Below are 15,099 nucleotides of genomic sequence, written 5' to 3'. Positions count from 1 at the left end.
AAGACCATACGTCAACAGCTTCCATCAAAAATGTCCAAACTTCTCAAACCAGTTATCCGAACCTATAGACTAACATTTGTTTCTCCTCTTCATACGTTATAGTGAAATATGAAACAAAAGTATATGACTCTTGTGAGACCTGAACGAATCTCTTCTAAAAACGAAAAGAAATTTCCCTTTTACATTATGGCTTATGCATGCTGCTTTATAAACACTGTTACGCTTTAACAAACGTTATAGAATTTAGTTATTTTTTCTTAGAGAAAAATATTGAACACAACTGTTAGTTCTCTGCTCACGTATAAAATTCAAAATTTATTGGTTGGCTGGTCGATTTGGTGCGGGGGGGACCAAACAGCGCAGTCATCGGTCCTCATCGGATTAGCGAAGGACGGGGAAGGAAACCGGCCGTGCCATTTCAAAGGAACCATCCCGGCATTTGCATGAAGCAGCTTAGGAAAGTCACGGAAAACCTACATCAGGATGGCCAGACGAGGCGTTGAACCGTCGTCTTCCCGAATGCGAGTCCAGTAGTAGTAGTAGTAGTAGTAGTAGTAGTTTATTCATCCAGAGACAATGTATATTGCATGGATTTCGTCAAAAAATACATAGTATATATATACACACACATATAGGGTGAACAATACTATACAAAATACAGATGTGCATAGTAGACTACATAACATCAGACCACATTGAAATAGCATGTACAACTTTGATTATTTACATTGATGTATGAGAAAGACTTTTTACATGGAATACACAGTTGATATTTAGATATAACACATACAATTCTAGCACTTTTGTACATATTATTTATTTACATCATAGCAACAGTCAGATAAAAATTACTATTGTCACAGAGTACATGAATATAATTGTTTAGTATGAAGCTATTCCAGGTATTCTTTTACACTATAATAGCAGTTGGTCATTAAAAATTTGAATACTGCTTCTTTAAATGAAGACAATTTTTTTATTTCTTTTATCTTTACCGGTAGTTTGTTATACAATCTGCTTCCTTGTATGTTTGTTTGTTTCTGCGCCAAAGCCTTGTTAACTCTTTTTATATGAATGTCATTGCACTTTCTTGTGTTGTAAGTATGTAGATCCGAGTTGGATTGGAAATTGTTAATATTTCTTTTTACATTAATTACGCTTTTCTGTATATAGAGGCACGGTAGGGGTAGAATATTCAGCTGTTTAAATAATTGCTTTGAAGGAGTTAGCCTTGAACTATTGGTAATTTTTCTAACAGCTCGTTTTTGTAGAGTGAAGATGGTTTTGAGATTTTTCTTACTATGACCCCAGAAGGTGAGGCCATAGGTAGTAGCAGAATGTACACTCCTGGAAATGGAAAAAAGAACACATTGACACCGGTGTGTCAGACCCACCATACTTGCTCCGGACACTGCGAGAGGGCTGTACAAGCAATGATCACACGCACGGCACAGCGGACACACCAGGAACCGCGGTGTTGGCCGTCGAATGGCGCTAGCTGCGCAGCATTTGTGCACCGCCGCCGTCAGTGTCAGCCGGTTTGCCGTGGCATACGGAGCTCCATCGCAGTCTTTAATACTGGTAGCATGCCGTGACAGCGTGGACGTGAACCGTATGTGCAGTTGACGGACTTTGAGCGAGGGCGTATAGTGGGCATGCGGGAGGCCGGGTGGACGTACCGCCGAATTGCTCAACACGTGGGGCGTGAGGTCTCCACAGTACATCGATGTTGTCGCCAGTGGTCGGCGGAAGGTGCACGTGCCCGTCGACCTGGGACTGGACCGCAGCGACGCACGGATGCACGCCAAGACCGTAGGATCGTACGCAGTGCCGTAGGGCACCGCACCGCCACTTCCCAGCAAATTAGTGACACTGTTGCTCCTGGGGTATCGGCGAGGACCATTCGCAACCGTCTCCATGAAGCTGGGCTACGGTCCCGCACACCGTTAGGCCGTCTTCCGCTCACGCCCCAACATCGTGCAGCCCGCCTCCAGTGGTGTCGCGACAGGCGTGAATGGAGGGACGAATGGAGACGTGTCGTCTTCAGCGATGAGAGTCGCTTCTGCCTTGGTGCCAATGATGGTCGTATGCGTGTTTGGCGCCGTGCAGGTGAGCGCCACAATCAGGACTGCATACGACCGAGGCACACAGGGCCAACACCCGGCATCATGGTGTGGGGAGCGATCTCCTACACTGGCCGTACACCACTGGTGATCGTCGAGGGGACACTGAATAGTGCACGGTACATCCAAACCGTCATCGAACCCATCGTTCTACCATTCCTAGACCGGCAAGGGAACTTGCTGTTCCAACAGGACAATGCACGTCCGCATGTATCCCGTGCCACCCAACGTGCTCTAGAAGGTGTGAGTCAACTACCCTGGCCAGCAAGATATCCGGATCTGTCCCCCATTTAGCATGTTTGGGACTGGGTGAAGCGTCGTCTCACGCGGTCTGCACGTCCAGCACGAACGCTGGTCCAACTGAGGCGCCAGGTGGAAATGGCATGGCAAGCCGTTCCACAGGACTACATCCAGCATCTCTACGATCGTCTCCATGGGAGAATAGCAGCCTGCATTGCTGCGAAAGGTGGATATACACTGTACTAGTGCCGACATTGTGCATGCTCTGTTGCCTGTGTCTATGTGCCTGTGGTTCTGTCAGTGTGATCATGTGATGTAGCTGACCCCAGGAATGTGTCAATAAAGTTTCCCCTTCCTGGGACAACGAATTCACGGTGTTCTTATTTCAATTTCCAGGAGTGTATATAAGCAAAGTAAACAGCTCTGCTACATTCCCTACTACATACAAAGCTAATAACACGTAAAGCAAAGCAAGCAGAGCTTAACTTATGCGAGAGATACAGGATATGGGATTTCCAGTCTAAATTTTCGTCTGTATGTACACCTATGAATTTTGTGGTAGCAACTCTCACAATTTCTTTATTTTGTATTCTGAGATCTAGATCAGAGTGTGACTTTGCTTTCCTGTAATGGATATAATTAGTTTTAGAGATATTTATGGTTAATTTCTCTAAAACTAATTATATCCATTACAGGAAAGCAAAGTCACACTCTGATCTAGATCTCAGAATACTAAATAAAGAAACAGTGCCCTAACGACTAACCTTGTTTGAGACATGCAAACTTGATCTAAAAGCCATAGAGTTATATTAGTTTTCCTCCCTTCTACATCTACATCCATACTCCGCAAGCCACCTGACGGTGTGTGGCGGAGGGTACCCTGAGTACCTCTATCGGTTCTCCCTTCTATTCCAGTCTCGTATCGTTCGTGGAAAGAAGGATTGTCGGTATGCCTCTGTGTGGGCTCTAATCTCTCTGATTTTATCCTCATGGTCTCTTCGCGAGATATACGTAGGAGGGAGCAATATACTGCTTGACTCTTCGGTGAAGGTATGTTCTCGAAACTTCAACAAAAGCCCGTACCGAGCTACTGAGCGTCTCTCCCGCAGAGTCTTCCACTGGAGTTTATCTATCATCTCCGTAACGCTTTCGCGATTACTAAATGATCCTGTAACGAAGTGCGCTCCTCTCCGTTGGATCTTCTCTATCTCTTCTATCAACCCTATCTGGTACGGATCCCACACTGCTGAGCAGTATTCAAGCAGTGAGCGAACAAGCGTACTGTAACCTACTTCCTCTGTTTTCGGATTGCATTTCCTTAGGATTCTTCCAATGAATCTCAGTCTGGCATCTGCTTTACCGACGATCAACTTTATATGATCATTCCATTTTAAATCACTCCTTATGCGTACTCCCAGATAATTTATGGAATTAACTGCTTCCAGTTGCTGACCTGCTATTTTGTAGCTAAATGATAAGGGATCTATCTTTCTATGTATTCGCAGCACATTACACTTGTCTACATTGAGATTCAATTGCCATTCCCTGCACCATGCGTCAATTCGCTGCAGATCCTCCTGCATTTCAGTACAATTTTCCATTGTTACAACCTCTTGATACACCACAGCATCATCTGCAAAAAGCCTCAGTGAACTTCCGATGTCATCCACAAGGTCATTTACGTATATTGTGAATAGCAACGGTCATATGACACTCCCCTGCGGCACACCTGAAATCACTCTTACTTCGGAAGACTTCTCTCCATTGAGAATGACATGGTGCGTTCTGTTATCTAGGAACTCTTCAATACAATCCCTTGCCTGGGTATGTGCAGCCTTGCACCTTAATCCATAATGTTTATAGTCAAGAATGATTTTAAAGTCTGAGGGACTTGTCTTGGATTTAAACTCAGGTTTCGTGCAGCCTTCGCATGAATAGGGGGGCAAAAATATTAAATATGATGCTGAGTGTTTTAAAGTAATCCATACTTCAACAATGCGTTATGTCCTTTAATTACTAAGTGAAAACGTGATCAGATCCGTGACTGATTAATGACGTGAATATCTGATGACAACGTTTGTTTCGCAAAGCCTCATTTGAACAACAACCAGTATAATTCAATCAAACAATTCGTCAACGCAAATACTATGTAATCACTTACAGTAGCTAAATGACTAATATCTACTGTATCTTTCTAAAGTTTCTGCTATCAGCTGATGCGAGTAGGATGTTGTCAAATGGCGGAAATTCGTGTTACTCTAATGAGCCTGCTTGCCTTCACCATCCAAGGGGACTGTAAAACGTATCTTTCGAGAAAGATGCAAGGCTGAACTCTTGAGCCTAATTAAATAATCCTAAAGGACATGAGAGCAACAGTGTCAAAAGACATTTCCGCTTGTAGAGTACATAACAGCCACTAATATAATTCATTTAAAATGCTTGTAAGTGTATGCCAGTTCTATTGAATGAGCAGTAAAAGGCTAGTTCTTTTGGTTGTACCTAAGTAAAACCAAAGTATGGTTGTACCTAAGTAAAAACAAAGTATGGTTGTACCTAAGTAAAAACAAAGTATTGGAAAAATCAATATCTTTAACTCAACGATGTTATATTAATCTTCGCTCTCCGATAATTTTCTGCCTGAGAAATACGCGAAACTAGATTGTATTTTCTTGTTGTTCTGCCATCGATACGATACAAATTTAAGTTGTACAAGATCTATTTTTTTGCCAATAAGAACTAAAATGTTGCATTTTAAGGATGTTTTATTCTGTAAAATGACAATTTTCTCATTTCTCCCCTCTCTGACTAACTCATCATTCAGTTTCTGGCAGTTTAAATTAAGTTGCAAGCGATTTGTTTGGTGACGCAACCACCGAGTGTATAAACGGTCTTTCGCAATTTATTTTATTATAAAAAAGTAGAGCCTGCACCTGAATTCAAAGTCCGGTTAACTTTTCACAATAAAATTTCTTTTGTTTGAACATTAAGTACTTGCACGGTCATTCGTCACCAATTACACCATTAACCAACAATGACCGTTTGGTCTGAAGCTAATTTTCATTCAGTCTATCGAAGTCAATGAATATAATCAGCATTCACAAAATTTCAATTACAAAGTATAAGACTCACCACACTTCCCCTATTATTATCGACCTTGGAATGGATCCTTTCATTTGAGACTTTGTTGTACCTTGTAATTTGAAAAAATTAATCAATTTATACGAAAGCAACCAAGCCAGTACAAGATACTTTGCTGCACATTAATGATCCTTCACCATTAGTCCTGGAAACGATGCCTCTTTGCAGAAAATCAAAGCACACTGCTCCAGTCACCACCACAAACAGCCATTCTAGAACTACCAATTATGCTGGATATCAATCTTTTCCTAATTTAGAGATCCCTCTTTTTTGCAAAACTTGCGCAATGTCTTCATCGTTTTCATATACAGCCACTTTGTTGCTAAATTATCACTGTATATCTGACACTGACCTTGATCCACATTTGAGATTTTTCTCCTGAGAAGCCACTTCCACACCTTTATGAAGAGTGTCTTTATTGTATGTTATCACCATGTATCAAGTATTGATTCTTATTTGCCGCCGCTACACTACCAGTTTCCTGAAATGCATATTTATTTTGGAAAGCAGCATATTGTGTTTGTAGCTGTTTGGTATCAGCATTCTGATCACACTCTACTTCTTGCCTAGTCATCAGAAAATGTGTTGTTCGTGACAAAATTACAATGTACATATTAAAATCTATTATATTAAATGAAAATGAAATTACTTCTTCCATTTGTTTAAATACGTTGCGTCATTTATAACTGATAAAAAATTCTACATTGTCACACTGATGTGCCATAAAATATCTGTTGGTGAATGTTTTAAACAGTACAATCAAAGAAAAAAACCTTTTGCATCATGTCATTTTCGTGTACGCTGTACTGCTGATGAATTTACTCCTGACGAGATATAAGGAATTTTATATGCAGCGCTCATTCCATCTCTCACGTTCTCCACAGTCGTTTGAACCTCCTGGCGGACCACGTGCGTTACATGACCTCAGAGGAAGTCTGGTCAGTGGAATGTGTTGAATACTTCTTATCATCTACATCTACGTATATATACTCCGCTAACCACCAGCAGGTGTGTGACGGAGGGCACAATTCGCGCCAAAATCATATTGCCCCCCCCCCCCCTCCCTCTGCTCCACTCGCGGATCGCGCGAGGGAAAAACGACTGTCTGAACGCCTCAGTACGAGCTCTTATTTTCCGTATCTTTGAATGGTAATCATTGCTCGATTTGAAAGTTGGTGGTAATAATATATGCTCTACATCCCCGGTGAAGATTGGATTTCGGAATTTAGTGAGCAGCCCCTTCTGTTTAGCGCGCCGTCCATCTGCAAGTGTGCCCCACTTCAAACTTCTGAAAAGGACTGCCTCTTCCCTCCCACGTGTTTGAAAATAAATCGTTTAATGCATTTCTCACTGCTGAAGAATTATGGGAGGGACATTCATCATGTTGGAACCCTGTAATTTGGCGAGTTATCATGGGTATGCTTTCTAAAAGCAAAGGTAAAGTATTTATTAAAAAAGTATGTCTACTGTCTCCCCTTCAATGAACCACCAACAAAATACATGCCCATCACATGCTACCCGATTTTGTCTCTCCACACATTTACTCCACTGTCTTTGAATGAACAGGTGACGAAGCCAATGTCTATTTTTCAGTTACCAATAGTGCATACTCCTCGAATTTACATTCTTGTGAATTGTGAACGTGACCTCATTTTTAATTTCTTGCATGTTTGTGTACTTACTAGACACAGTCTCGTTTTAATAGCAGTGTAGTGTAAAGTACCCTCACTTGCATCGACGCTTGTCGAAAATCCTATGTACAGGTTTTTGTTTATTTGTTTTGGTTAGAGCAGATCAGTGTCAAAAAAAAAATGGCTCTGAGCACTATGGGACTTAACATCTGAAGTCATCAGTCCCCTAGAACTTAGAACTACTTAAACCTAACTAACCTAAGGACATCACATACATCCATGCCCGAGGCAGGATTCGAACCTGCGACCGTAGCGGTCGCGCGGTTCCAGACTGAAGCGCCTAGAACCGCTCGGCCACACAGGCCGGCGATCAGTGTCACTTAGACTGTCAGCGAGTGAGGACCTGCGTTCATGCTGCAGGTATAGGCGAATACATTGTTCGCTTACGAATTATACTTACTAATATTGTGAGAGCTCATACAACCTCTCATAAGAAGTGATTTATTTTAAATTTCGTCAGCTTTCATTAGCTTCAGCTCCTATATTTCGTGCATGTTTATTTATCGGGCAAAGTTCCACGCTTTATTAGCAGTGTAGTGCATAGAAACGATGTTTGCATAGCGCCAGGCATTTGTTTTTGTGTTTAAAGAGCCATTTGTAGTGGTTAAATCGCCCAATCGAATGATAGCTCTCCTAGTGGCAGCTCATTAGCGTACTTTGAGTTGACTCAACTTCTCTCAAAAAGGAACTTACTTTACATATTATCAGTGTAATTTATCAGGTCGTCTTTGCTGCGTTCAGATGCAGACCGAGTTGGTGACCCTTCACTCACAGCTGCAGGATGCACAGGCTTCGGACACACAGCTTGAGGCTGCTGCCAATAGGCATCACTGTGAAGGGCCAAACGGGGCTATCTGATGGCTAACCAGCACGACGCACGTGTTCCCCAATCAGTCCGCCACTGCAGTCACCATGGGTACTGCCCACACTGAGGTTGATCCCTCGCCTGTGGTCGAGAGGGAGGCATCTCCCCTGGTTCAACTTACGAACAGGTTTTGGGTGCTATATGCGCTGATGAAGCTCCTGAGTTGGATGAAGTTGCTCACTCTATTCCAGAGGAGTCTCCTCAGCTTGCAAGGTCTGGGCATTCACAGAGGGTGGTATTACTGGTAGTTGGGAGCTCCAACATTAGGCATGTAGTGGGGCCCCTTAGGAATATGGCTGTGAAGGAGAGGAAGGAATTCAATGTGCACTTTGTGTGCATACACAGAGGAGTCAGTCCAGATGTTGAATGCGTGCTCATGGATGCCATGAAGAGGACAGGGTGCAGCTAAGAGTAGGTGGTGACTCATGTTGTTACTAACAGTGTGTGTTACTTTGGTTTGGAAGAGATTCTCTCTGGTTTTGGTTGGCTATCTGAAGTGATAAACACTGCCAGTATTGCTTGTGAGATGAAGGCATAGCTCACCATCCGTAGTACACTCGACAGAATTGACTGTGGTCCTTTGATACAGAGCCGGGTGGAGGATCTGAATCAGAGGCTCAGACAGTTCTGTGACCATGTAGGTTGCAGATTCCTCGACTTGCAGCATAGGGTGGTGGATTTCTGGGTTCCACTAAGTAGGTCAGAAGTCCACTACACAATGGAAGGGACATGGGTAGCAGGTGCTGTGTGGAGGGACAGGTCGGTTTTTTAGGTTGGAGGGTCTCGGGAATGTGCAGAAAGTGCTTCAGTTTCCAAGGGTGCAGGACAAGCACAGCAAGAGGGTAGACAGAGGAACAATCAATATTGTATTTGTAAACTGCTGTACCTCTGTTGGAAAACAACTGGAGCTCCAAGTGCTAATAGAAATCAGTGAAGCTCAAATCGTTGTAGGTACGGAAACCTGGGTAAAGCTGGAAATAAGTTCAGCCAAAATTTTTTCAAGGGACTTAACCGTCTCCAGAAAGGACAGATTAAATACAGTTGGTGGTAGAGTGTTTACTGATATCAGAAGTCGTTAACCTTGTAGTGAAACTGAAGTAGTTAGTGCCTGTGAGTTACTAAGGGTAGAGGCTATACTTTATGTGCTGGCATAAGCTGTCGCCAGCACACCGGTCGGCACAGATGAAGTACAAAGATCGATTTGTAGGCACGAGAGAGACCAGAGACGCACCCACAAGCAACACGCCGCCAACGCCCCCTTGACAGAATGTATTTAGGTCGCCACTGCTAGCTGGGGGGCATCGCTCAATCATCCAGACTGGTGGTTGTCAGTTTACTCACAGAACGGGTTTAGTTCGTCGTAGGCTACGACAGTAGGCCTACATAGCAACCAAATTAGTGACTATAGAGGGACTAGTTTATCTCAACCAGAATTATATTTTACTAGCAGTGAGAAACTAAAGTTTGTAAAAGCAAAATTACCGATACTGACATTACATCAGTGTGCAAGAGGGCTATTAATGATAAGCTTGTACCACAAAACACGGACTCTATTCAAGTTAAGTACATGTTTCCATTTCATGTAAAGAAAGAACCATATTAATCCACGTGTGCATTTGTGTTGCAGAAAGAGGATACCAGCCACCCATAACAAAATCCTCTCCCTCGCTTTCTTGTGGTACAAAACTATATACTTGACAACCGGAATAAATTAATGATTGGGTCCTTTTACCTATTCCCAACTCAGGTGGTACAGGTGCTGAACAGTTCAAAGAAAACTTGAATGTCATTTAAAATAGGTACCCCACTCATATGTTTGCGAAAATATATGTTTAAAGTCCGTGGTAGGCATAAAACATCATCTGAAATCGTAATGAATGCCTTCTCAGCAAATTATGTTGAACATATAGTTCAGGAGCCCACTCGAAGTGTAACCGGTTGTGAAAACGTACTTGTCTTCTTAGCAACTAATAATTCTGGCCAAATAAGGAGCATCATGACAGTCACTGCAATTAGTGACCACAATTTGTTGTAGCTAGATTGAATACCACAACATTCAAATCCACCAAACATAAACGCAAAATAGATCTATGTCAAAACGGAGACAAAAATTTGCTTGACACCTTCCTAAGAGACAGTCTCCACTCCTTCCAATCTGACTCCGTAAGCGTACAGCAGATGTTTAATTTCAACGAAATAGTATCGACGACAATTGAGGGATGTACACCACATAAATTAATGAGATGGTACGCAAAACAGGACAGAACACTATTGCAGAAGCAACGAAAAACGCATACCAAATTTAAAAGAACGCAAAATTCCAAGATTAGCGAAATTTGACAGTAGCTCGAAGTTCAGCACGAACTTCAATGCGAGATAAATTTGCCACTTTCCACAACGAAACTCTGTCTCGGAATCTGACAGAAAACCCAAAGAGAGTACACTAGTGGCAAGACGCAATCAAAACCCTCATTGCACAGTGACAATGATGACGTTATTGATGACAACGCCACTAAAGCAGAGTTATTAAACACGTTTTTCCGAAATTCCACCACAAAAGAAAACGAAATAAATATTCCAGAATTTACATGAACACCTGCCAACACGAGGAACTTAGAACTAGATATCCTTGGTGAAGCGAAGTAGCTTAAAACACTTAAGAAAGGCAAGCCTTGCGCTCCAGACTGTATACCAGTCATGTTCCTTTCCGAGGATGCTGATACAGTAGCTCCACACTTAGCAATCACATACAACCGCCCGCTCATAGAAAGCTGTGTACCTAGAGATTGAAAAGTTGGACAAGTCACACAAATACTCAGTAACGGAAATAAGACTAATCCCCTGAATCACAGAATATCACTAAAGTCGATCTGTGTTGGATTTTGGAACATATACTGTACTCGAACATTATGAATCACCTAGAAGAAAACGATTTATTGATAAATAGCTAAAATGGATTCGGAAAATATCATTCTTGTGAAACTCAACTAGCTCATTATTCTCACAAAGTAATGAGTGCTATCGACAGGGGATGTCAAATTGATTCCATATTTTCAGATTTCCAGAAATCTTTTGACACCGTTCCTCACAAGCGACTTCTAATCAAAGTGTGTACCTATGGAGTATCGTCTCAGTTGTGTGACTAGATTCTTGATTTCCTGTTAGAAAGGTCACAGTTGTTAATTACTGACGGAAAGTGATCGAGCCAAACAGAAGTAATATTTGTCTTTCCCCAACGAAGTGTTATAGCTCTTTCTTATTCCTGATGATAATAAACGATTTAGGGGACAATGTGAGCAGTCCTCTTAGACTGTTTGCAGCTATCAGCCGCCTTTAGTGAATTAGCAGTCTAGTTTAAAGTCGATTAACACTGTACTGTAAAATGATTTCTTAGGATGGACAGGATGTGTGACTGCTGAGTACGGACGCAGGAGGAGCTGGCCACTGTTTTTGAACAGCTGAACGTGTTGATGGCCGCGGTCAGCCGTCTTCAGGCTGCTGCCTCGGAGTGTAGCGGCAGGTGTTACATGCTTCGCCCACGGTCCCTGCTGTCGAGACATCTTCACGGGTACCGGACGCGGTTGGGCCACTCTCTCCCCTAGGGGAATGGCGGGTTCAGTGGTGTTCGTGGCGCACGAGGCGGAGGGTCAATGTGGAGGTTGGCCCTGTGGCATCGCCTGCTCTGCCTGTGAGTGGACATGTGGCCGCTCCTTCAGGAAGGTCCGACCAGACACACGGGGGGAGGGGTTTATTAGTGACTGGGAGCTCCAACGTTAGGCGCGTGATGGAGCTCCTTAGGGAGATAGCGGAAAGGTCGGCGAAGAAGGCCAGTGTTCACTCTGTATGCTTGCTGGGGGGGCCTCATCCGAGATGTGGAGGAGGCCCTGCCGGCGGCGATAGAGAGCACTGCTAATTGTTGCTCATGTCGGCACCAGTGAATCCTACCCGCTAGGTTCAGAGGTCATCCTCAGTTCATACAGGCGGTTGGCCGAGGTGGTGAAGGCGGAAAGCCTCGCTCGCGGGGTGGAATCGGAGCTAACTTTCCCAGAACCGATCGCGGTCCTCTGGTTTGAAGCCGAGTGGAAGGCTTAAACCAGAAGAGGCTCAGACGATTCTGCGGAGATCTGGGGTGCAAATTTCTCGACCTCCGCTATCGGGTGGAGAAATGTAGGGTCCCCCTGAATAGGTCAGGCGTGCACTACACGCAGGAAGCGGCTACAAGGGTAGCGGAGTACGTGTGGAGTGCATATGTTGGTTTTATAGGTTAGAGAATTCCCTCCCTATGCCCGACAAGACGCCTCCTGAGACGCGACAAGGTAGTAGTAGGAAAAACACAACAGGGACAACAATAATATTAATGTGCTAACAGTAAACTGCAGGAACGTCTATAGAAAGGTCCCAGAACTGCTCTCATTAATAAACGGTCACAACGCCCACTTACTGCTAGGGACAGAAAGTCGGCTGAAACCAGATGTAAACAGTAATGAAATTCTAAACTCAGCTTGGAATGTATACCGCAGAGAGAGGCTGGACAGTGAAGGAGGAGGCGTGTTTAGAGCGACAAAAAGTACAATAGTATCGAAGGAAATTGACGGAGATCCGAAATGTGAAATAATTTGGGTGAAGGTCACGGTTAAAGCAGGCTGAAACATGGTAATTGGATGTCTCTATAGGCCCCGTGGCTCAGCAGCTTTTGTGGCAGAGCACCTGAAGGAACATTTGGAGAAAATTTCGAGTAGATTTCCCAACCATATTGTAGTTCTGGGTGGAGATTTTAATTTGCCGGATATAGACTGGGAGACTCAAACGTTTATAACGGGTGGCAGGGACAAAGAATCCAGTGAAATTTTTTGAAGTGCATTATCTGAAAACTACCTGGAGCAGTTAAACAGAGAACCGACTCGTGGCGATAACATATTAGACCTTCTGGTGACAAACAGACCCGAACTATTTGAAACAGTTAACGCAGAACAGGGAATCAGTGATCATAAAGCGGTTACTGCATCGATGATTTCAGCCGTAAATAGAAATATTAAAAAAAAGGTAGGAAGATTATTCTGTTTAGCAAAAGTGACAAAAAGCAGATTTCAGAGTACTTGACGGCTCAACGCAAAAGTTTTGTCTGAAGTGCAGATAGTGTTGAGGATCAGTGGACAAAGTTCAAAACCATCGTACAAGATGCATTAGATGAGTCTGTGCCAAGCAAGATCGTAAAAGATGGAAAAGAGCCACCGTGGTACAACAACCGAGTTAGAAAACTGCTGCGGAAGCAAAGGGAAATTTACAGCAAACATAAACATAGCCAAAGCCTTGCAGACAAACAAAAATTACGCGAAGCTAAATGTAGTGTGAGGAGGGCTATGCGAGAGGCATTCAATGAATTCGAAAGTAAAGTTCTATGTACTGACTTGGCAGAAAATCCTAAGAAATTTTGGTCTTATGTCAAAGCGGTAGGTGGATCAAAACAGAATGTGCAGACACTCTGTGACCAAAATGATACTGAAACAGAGGATGACAGACTAAAGGCCGAAATACTAAATGTCTTTTCCCAAAGCTGTTTGATAGAGGAAGACTGCACTGTAGTTCCCTCTCTAGATTGTCGCACAGATGAGAAAATGGTGGATATCGAAATAGACGACAGAAGGATAGAGAAACAATAAAAATCGCTCAAAAGAGGAAAGGCCGCTGGACCTGATGGGCTACCAGTTCGATTTTACACAGAGTACGCGAAGGAACTTGCCCCCCTTCTTGCAGCGGTGTACCGTAGGTCTCTAGAAGAGCGTAGCGTTCCAAAGGATTGGAAGGGGCACAGGTCATCCTCGTTTTCAAGAAGGGACGACGAACAGATGTGCAGAACTATAGACCTATTCTCTAACGTCGATCAGTAGTGGAATTTTGGAACACGTGTTATGTTCGAGTATAATGACTTTTCTGGATACTAGAAATCTACTCTTAGGAATCAGCATGGGTTTAGAAAAGGACGATCGTGTGAAACACAGCTGGCGCTATTCGTCCACGAGACTCAGAGGGCCATAGACACGGGTTCCCAGGTAGATGCCGTGTTTCTTGACTTCCGCAAGGCGTTCGATACAGTTCCTCACAGTCGTTTAATGAACAAAGTAAGAGCATATGGATTATCAGACCAATTGTGTGATGGGATTGAAGAGTTCCTAGATAACAGAACGCACCATGTCATTCTCAATGGAGAGAAGTCTTCCGAAGTAAGAGTGATTTCAGGTGTGCCGCAGGGGAGTGTCATAGGACCGTTGCCATTCACAATATACGTAAATGACCTTGTGGATAACATCGGAAGTTCACGGAGGCTCCTTGTGGATGATGCTGTGGTATATCGAGAGGTTTTAACAATGGAAAATTGTACTGAAGTGCTGGAGGATCCGCAACGAATTGACGCATGGTGCAGGGAATGGCAATTGAATTTCAGTGTAGTCAAGTGTATTGTGCTGCGAATACATAGAAAGAAAGATCCTTTATCATTTAGCTACAATATAGCAGGTCTGCAACTGGAAGCAGTTAATTCCATAAATTATCTGGGAGTCGGCATTAGGAGTGATTTAAAATGGAATGGTCGTATAAAGTTGTTCATCGGCAAAGCAAATACCAGACTGAGATTCATTGGAAGAATACTAAGGAAATGCAATCCGAAAACAAAGGAATTAGGTTACAGTACACTTGTTCGCCCACTGCTTGAATATTGCTCACCAGTGTGGGATCCGTACCAGATAGGGTTGATAGAAGAGATAGAAAAGACCCAACGGAGAGCAGCGCGCTTCGTTACAGGATCATTTAGTAATCGCGAAAGCGTTACGGAGATGATAGATAAACTCCAGTGGAAGACTTTGCAGGAGAGACGCTCAGTAGCTCGGTATGGGCTTTTGTTGAAGTTTCGAGAACATACCTTCACCGAGGAGTCAAGCAGTATATTGCTCCCTCCTACGTATATCTCGCGAAGAGACCACGAGGATAAAATCAGAGAGATTAGAGCCCACACAGAGGCATACCGACAATCTTTCTTTCCACGAAA

This window comes from Schistocerca nitens, chromosome 6 (genome assembly GCF_023898315.1).
Source record: "Schistocerca nitens isolate TAMUIC-IGC-003100 chromosome 6, iqSchNite1.1, whole genome shotgun sequence".
NCBI classification, from domain to species: domain Eukaryota; kingdom Metazoa; phylum Arthropoda; class Insecta; order Orthoptera; family Acrididae; genus Schistocerca; species Schistocerca nitens.
The sequence above is the reverse complement of the archived record's forward strand: the minus strand, read 5'-3'. Positions refer to the sequence as shown.